Consider the following 8,336-nt stretch of genomic DNA (forward strand, 5'->3'; position numbering starts at 1 on the left):
AATTAAACTATTATAACTTTAAGCATAAACTAGGTGAATATTATTAAAGTGAAATTCCTCGCAACTACTCGATTCCATCGTTCCCCGCAGTACCTAAAACAGAAAACAAAAACGGTGAGCCGAAGACTCAGTAACGAACTATTCTAGCAACGTAAATTCATTTCAATTCATTTTATTTAATAACAAAGGGAGAATAGAATAAGTAAAACATTTAATAAAGTCCTTTATTTAATTCTTTCATAACTTTTGGGTGCACATGCTAGCCGTGGCAAGTATGACATGGTGGAACGTCTTCCACGATGGACCGCTGTCCATAAACATGGGGCCTTGGCCCGAAAACATGAGAGCCTTGGCTCAATGGGCGGATGCCCCATGGGTACATGCATGACCGAGAATAGTAACCTGTGAACATATACTGCCAGACGGACTAGGTCTTTCACTTTCATTTATCATGTTTCGTTTAATTTTACATTTTAGCCTTTTTACTTCGATTGAAGTAACATATTTCCTTTGGATCATATGATCAAACATCCTTTCTTTCATGGTTTCTTATAAACATCATTTTATAAGAAATTCAATCAATCATAATATAAAGAATAATTCCATCAAATCATATTATAATAAATTATTCAATCAAAACATAATTCATTTCCCGCAATTCAATAAAACATGTCAAAGCATTCAGATCATAAATTCAATCTTATTGTCATGATTTCATAAACACATTTAGAAGGGAATTGCGGGTACTAGCAATAGCCGTTACCTCATTTCTGTGATTTTGCTAAGGATTTTCCTTGGTTCGTTCGTCCTGAGCTCCGAGTCCGAATTCTTTCAAAAGATTAAATTATTGAATTAATATTAAAATGGTAAATATTGTAAAATTAATATTTTCTAAATAATATTTTTAGTTGATAAATTCATAAATCAATTAAATATAAATTAATTAAATAAAACTTATAATCAAATTCAAGTTTTAAGGGAATACATGTGTTAGTAGTTTTAAATTTGAAAATAATAATAATGCTAGATAGTTCTTAAATTTAATTTCATAAAATACTATTTATTGGAATGAAATAGCAAATCAGAAATTTTAATAAGAAGAATAGGGCCTAAATAGAATTTGGGCTTACTTGGGGTTTATAAGAAAACCAAAGTTCCAAAGTTGGAACTTGGTTTTTGAAAGTCGACTAAGGCAGGCACGAAAAGAGAGAGAGGAGGAGAAGCAGGGGCACGTTGCAGTGGAGGGAAGAGAGCAAGAAGGTGGTGGCTGGTTCGACGGGGCCTGGGCGACAGAAAACGCCGGCGACAGCGCCGGTGGTGGCCGCTGCTCGAGCGCGGAAGGGAGAAGGAGGCAGGAGAGTTGGGCGCGGCGGAGAGGGAAGCAGGAGAGGCTGAGTGCGGAGGAGAGGGGGGCGAACAGAAAGGGGGCTGCGACGGTGGGTTGGCGTGATTAGGTGGTTGTCGGTGGGTTTTTTTTTTCGGCGGTCAGTGGTAATGGTGGTGGCGGCAATAGGTGGTGGTGGTGGTAATTCTTGAATTTATTTTGAAAGGAATTTTAATGGTGAATTAGGAATTGGGGGTTAATCTGATTTGTGTTTCATTTGGGATGATTGAGCAGTTATTTATAGTTGCTTGGGTGCTCCATTGATGCCACAAATCAACTTGTTTGCAGTGCCAAGTGTAAGAGGTTGAGCAAGGAAATTGGTGATTCATATTGGCTATTCTAGTTTTAGGTTTACAGATTTGCAAGGCAAGTAGCTTTGATGAATAAGGCTTGTAAATTTGGATTAGTGTCATATAGGTGATGAGTCATATTGAGATGAATTAGGGTGATGACAAGTAGAAAGTAGTTTGACTCCATGGCCAAAATGGCGTGAGGAAGAAGAAGAGAAAAGAGAAACTGACTTGTTTCATTTAGGTGTTAATAAGGGTAATTTCATAATTTTGAGCTAATTTTGAGAATTTAATTACTATTAACTAAAATTAAAATAATGATTTGGCTAAATTAATTTCCGAAAATAATTTTATAAAGTGCAAGTAATTAAATTTATTTTCTGAATCAAATTTGTCGTTAATGAAAACGTTATTTAAAATATTTTATAAGTTACGAAATATTTAAAATGTAACTATTCTCGTAAATATGAAATTAAATTTTATAATCTGAAGAATAAATCGTGAAGTAATATTAAAATTCATAAATAAAAATTTCGTTAATAAAGTACGCGATTAAAATTTTAAAACGAATTTTAAGCTAATAAAAATAATTAAAGTTACCTAACCATGTTTTGAAATTCCGGGGTATTACATCCTTACCCTCTTAGAAAAAGTTTCGTCCTCGAAACTGGAGCTCAGTCGAACCTTGGATTAACTGGCATTGACAACATACAAGTCATGACAAATCATTTAACACACAAGAATTATAATAATTCATATAAAACATACATATTCATACATCGTTTTGTTTTTAAGCGAATAACTGAGGATATTTCGATTTCGTCTGCGCTTCAACTTCCTGCGTGGCTCAGATGTCAAGTGATTGGCGCATAATACTTTAACCATTGGAATTAATTTGCTTCTCAGTCGTTTCTCTCTTCGTTCGAGAATTTCAATCGGCTTCTCCTCATATGTCAAATCGTTACGCAGTAATAAGGGTTCGTGCATAATAACATGACTAGGATCAAGAACATATTTTATTGGAACACTTTATGCACCTTTTCCAAGTTGGTCGGTAAAGTTAGTTGAGATGTTACTTCACCTACTCTTCCTAATATCTGCTATAACCTGATGCATCTTGGGACTCAATTTTCTAATTGACCAATACTCATTGTTTCTTTCATAGGACACGTGATCTTAATTTCAACTTCAAACGGTCTTCTTTGTAGGTTTGCCTAATTACTTAACTTACTTTGAGTTTCCCTCTGTTCTCAATTGGGCTAACGAGTTTTGTAAGTAGTTTCTTGAATTACTTTTAGTCCTTCAGCACGTGTTTCTTTGATTTCACTTCAAAACAATGGTGTTCAACAATTTCTCTCCTAAGTCAAATTCTCTCACAATGGAGGGCTCAGCCCAAATTACGTGACTCGGTCTTTGAACATAGTCTGGTTTAGATTTCTACATATACTCAAAATATACGGTAGATACTTTAGCATAGATTAGTCTAGGTTGTTCACTCTAGATTGCCATTTCATAGCCTTCGAAACTACTTTCTTGCCAACTTGACATATTTCAAAACTTCATGAACTCCTGTATTTTCCTCAAATTTGTTTCTTATGGTTCTCCACAATTCTTAAACTATCCATAGGCAGGTTTACTAAATGTATCAAAGCACATGTCTTAGTTGTGATTCGTCAAGATCTCCTATACAATTGATAATCCCAAAATAATTTCAGCTAACTTTATGGTATTTCGTTTACAACCTCTAGTGTATTCTTAATAGCTCAACGAACCTTCAAAAATACTTTTGCACCAATTCCATTGATACCGGATATATGACGCATAATGATAACTTACCTTAATCCTCAATAATACTCATACATTATCGTTTCTTTGCACGTAAGATTGGGGTTCCCAAGGTAACATTTTCATGTTATCATTCTTAAAATGATTTCCGCAAATCAACTCTTCTCATCTCATTGAAAAATAAAATCTTGTTCTCTTATTAAAGGTCTATCATGGTTCCTTCTCGAAATATATTTGGGCACTTACTATAGGCAACTAAAATTTTCTCTCTCCTCTAGTTGTCTGATAACCTTTCATTTTCGACCCTTTTGTCTCTTAGTCATTGGAGTAATTTACTCTTATTCTCTCATACGCATAAATGTCAATCTTCTTCATAATCTCCAACCTATCATCCTTTCATTACATCATCTCAATATGACTGAACTCTCAGGTTACCCAGTACTCACTATCATACACATGTCAACCTATTTGGTATAAACTCTAAACATGTATGACAAATAATAAATGAAGGAGTATCAACCAGTATCATACATAATAATTAGAAAAGAGAATTACAAGGACCATTGATAACATTTCTGCCTTTTTCATGTGGTTTTGTCATAGAATCTACTCCAATCATGGGTTTCTGAGGAATGCTAACAATGTCATTGGTTCTATGTTCATTGTCAATAGATGATCTTTTAGTACGTGTAGCTGATGGTGATAACTCAAAATAATCTCGAACCTAATGGTCATGACTTCCACAACGATCGTTAATTTGTTCCTATCGCAAATTCTTAATAATTCACAGTTGGTCTCGTTACTAACGCACTTAAACATTTCCTTTATCCCTAATGAACACGGATTTCATGTCTTACATATCATCTGGGTTGGCTCAGAAAAAGGTAGGATTGAATTTAGGTTACTTTGACTTAAAACATCTAAAATAACATTAGATTTTCTAGTAGGGTATTGCATATCAAGATCATAAGTAAGGTAGTTCTATTCAGGGACTTGGAGTTGGCGAGAGAATTATCTATGACCTTCCTGTTCCATTTTGACACATCATATTCCATGTTTAGAAGTATTACTATAAATAACAAATCTCTCAGTTCCGGATGGAAGGCAAGGATATAGGCAATTGTGATACGTCTCTTAAGTTCTCGAATTGCAGATTCACAATCATCATTCCCCATAAAATTGATATTCTTTCTAACCAATCGGATTGTGGTAAGGCAACCTTAGAGAAATCTTAAATAAATCTTCGATAATCTCTAGCTAAACCCATAAAACTTCATACTTCAGGGACATTGGTTGGTCTAGGTCATTCCACAAGTGCTTTTATTTCCACAAGATCAACAAATACACCTTTATCTGACATACTCTGACCCAAAATGACATTTCCTTAAATCAAGATTCACATTTTGACAACTTGGCATACAACTGGTTTACAAACAATGTATCTAACACTTTTCCCAAATGCTCCTCATGTTCCTCATTACTTTATGAATATACCAAGATATCATCAATGAAAATAACTACAAACTTATCAAGGTATGGTTTAAAAATGCGGTTCGTTAAGTCCATAAATAATACAGCTGGTGTATTAGTTAACCCAAAAAGGCATTACAACGAACTCATGGTAACTATAGTTGGTTCTAAAGGTTGTACTTGGAATATCCTCAAGTTTATTGTAAAGTTGATGGTATTTATACCTCAAATCTATCTTTGGAAACACTTTTGCACCTCGAAGTTAGTCAAACAAATCATCAATGCGGGATAAAGGATATTTATTCTTGTCCAACTCTCTATAATCTATGCATAACCTCAAAGTTTCATCATTTTTCCCCACAGATATGACATGGCTCCCAAAAGTGAAGCACTTAGTTGAATATACCCTTATCCAAGTAAATCATCTAATTGTTTCTTCAATTCTTTGTAACTCAGTTGGTATCATTCTATAGGTGCTTTAGGAATAGGGGTGGACTTTTATGCTAAAGTTTAATTCTCTGGTGGAGGCATACTAGGTTTCTTTTCTGGAAAACATTTGCCTTTCTCAAAGGATAGATGTTTCGGTGATGGGTGATCGACAACACTGCAAGGATAACTAGAAAAACTCGCCATCGGTCATTAAGGGTTTTCAAAGCAGAGACAGTTTGAATCATTGGTTTTCTTCACTAACTTTTGGGACGAAATCCTATCCTCATTTTCCATTTGGTCACACTATTCCCCAAACAATTAATGTTCGCTTCATATTTAGTCAGCCAATTCATTCCCATAAATTACATCAAACTAGATAGGTCGAAGGCTATTAAGTCAGCTAGAACTTTACTTTCCCTAATCACCATAGGACAATTTCTATGTCACAATTTCTCTACTAGGAAAGAAAACATTCATAAATGCATCGATATGGGCATAATACTCGTGGGTAATGTGGTTATCATTGTGAACATGGTGCTCGTTGCGAGCCCTTGGGAATATCATTAGTAGCCTCGATAGACAACATTCAGCATAATATGTCTCAACAAATTGAAGCAATTAAATCGCAGAAAATAAGCCCTTTTATCCCGTTCCTACCCTCACACTCATATTCATTTTAACACAATTAACATGATTTTAGAAAATTCTTTTTAACGAATTCCTTAAAACTCTTTGCTTAAAGCCTAATGAATTCTATTACGTGCAAAACCCGTAAGGTTTAGCACTTTATGGCCCAAAACCTTTGCTCTGAATACCAAAATGTAACACCCCGACCTCTAATTCAATTATTAAAGCATAATTAGCAGCGGAATTAACCTAATTTGGTCGGGACATTACCAGCCGTAACTCCCTCTTGGGAATTACAAGGCAACCATCAATCATAAGCTATCAAATACCAAAAGTTAATATGATAATCCTTTATATTACCAAAATAAAAGTACATAACTTACTAAAAGTTCTTAATTAAACTATTATAACTTTAAGCATAAACTAGGTGAATATTATTAAAGTGAAATTCCTCGCAACTACTCGATTCCATCGTTCCCCGCAGTACCTAAAACAGAAAACAAAAACGGTGAGCCGAAGACTCAGTAACGAACTATTCTAGCAACGTAAATTCATTTCAATTCATTTTATTTAATAACAAAGGGAGAATAGAATAAGTAAAACATTTAATAAAGTCCTTTATTTAATTCATTCATAACTTTTGGGTGCACATGCTAGCCGTGGCAAGTATGACATGGTGGAACGTCTTCCACGATGGACCGCTGTCCATAAATGTAATACCCCGAAATTTTAAACTCGATTTATTAAAATTAAAAATATTTATCAACTTAATTTCGTTTTTAATTAAATTACGAATAATCGAATTTCGTTATTTTAATCGTTTTTACGAATTATTTTAAACGACAAATTTATAAACTGAAATTATTTATTTTCGTTAACGATAATTTATTTATTTTTAAGGAATTATTTTAATTAAACATTTTATTACAAATTCTGAATTTTTGCCAAATATTGTGAATTTATTAAAAAAAAAAAAAAAAAAAAAAAAAAAAATCCATTTTTGCTTTACTGCCTTGCTCCCCACGCATATCCCACCTTCCCTCAAATCAGTCCCCATACATTTTCTTGAGCCCCAAGGCCTTCCTCTTCTAGAATCCTTCACAAAACTTACAAATTTCTTTCAATTTCTGATCCATTTCATTATCAAAATCAATTCACAAACTGAGAAAAAAAAATCATCCCCTTGTTCTTCCTTAATTCGAACCACCACCGCAAACACCACTGCAACCACCAGCCACCACTACTGCCACCTCCGTCCAACCACCACCTTGACCACCATCTCCCTCCAGCACCACCGCACACCCACCGTACCTCCCCCTGCTCTCTCTCCTCCCTTCGCGACGCCCTGCCCCTCCCCTGTTCCTGCTCCTTTCTCCAACTCGCAGCACCACCCCCATCGCACTCCACCACCGCCCACCATCACCAACCCACACACCAACCTCCGCCGCCACACAAACCCCCGGTGCTCCGCCCAAAATCGCCAGAACTCTCCCTCACAACCCCTCCCCTGTTTCCCCTTCATTTTCGCACTCCCTCCTTCTCTCGCTTGTACCACCACCGCAAACCACCGCCCTCACCGTCGCCTTCCGGCGCTGCGTCGCCCAGCCAGACGCCTCACCCCCCTTCCCTCCTTCCTCCTCGTGCCCTCCTTGCTCCGCCTCCCCTGTTACGCCCCCCCCTCCCCTGTTTCGTTCGAGCACTGCTCCCAGAAAACCAAAACTTATTTTTGGTTTTGATTCACTTCCCTTAAAACCCACAAATTAAATTGGGCCACACTCATTTGGGCCTTTGGTGAGTTAAATTGAATTACTATTTCAGATTTCCTAATTATTAAATTTCAGATTCTCTAATTATTAATTTTCATGTTTTAATACATTTTATGAATTAATTATTTACTAATAGATTGTTATTATTTTTCAGGTTTAATTATCGATTTTACTAAAATAAATTAAAGGCTTTATTTAACAATAATGAAATTCAAATGAAAATCGATTTATGAATATAAATATATATTTCGATTGAAATTTCGATTAATAATATTTTCAATAAATTTCGATATTATATTTTTTTTTAAATTCATTATTTATTCATTACTTATAAATTTATTTATAAACTATTGATTTTAGATTATTCATCGATTTAATACTAATTCAATAATTTAATATTTTGAAAGAAATTGGACCCGGAGCTCAGGACGAACGAACCAAGCGAATTCCTTAGCAAAATCGCGGAAGTGAGGTAACGGCTATTGCTAGTACCCGCAATTCCCTTATAAATGTATTTTGAAAATATGACGTTATGATTGAATTTATGAATTAAATGTTTTGATGTGTTTTATGGATTGTGGGATA

This window comes from Spinacia oleracea, chromosome 1 (genome assembly GCF_020520425.1).
Source record: "Spinacia oleracea cultivar Varoflay chromosome 1, BTI_SOV_V1, whole genome shotgun sequence".
Lineage (NCBI taxonomy): Eukaryota > Viridiplantae > Streptophyta > Magnoliopsida > Caryophyllales > Amaranthaceae > Spinacia > Spinacia oleracea.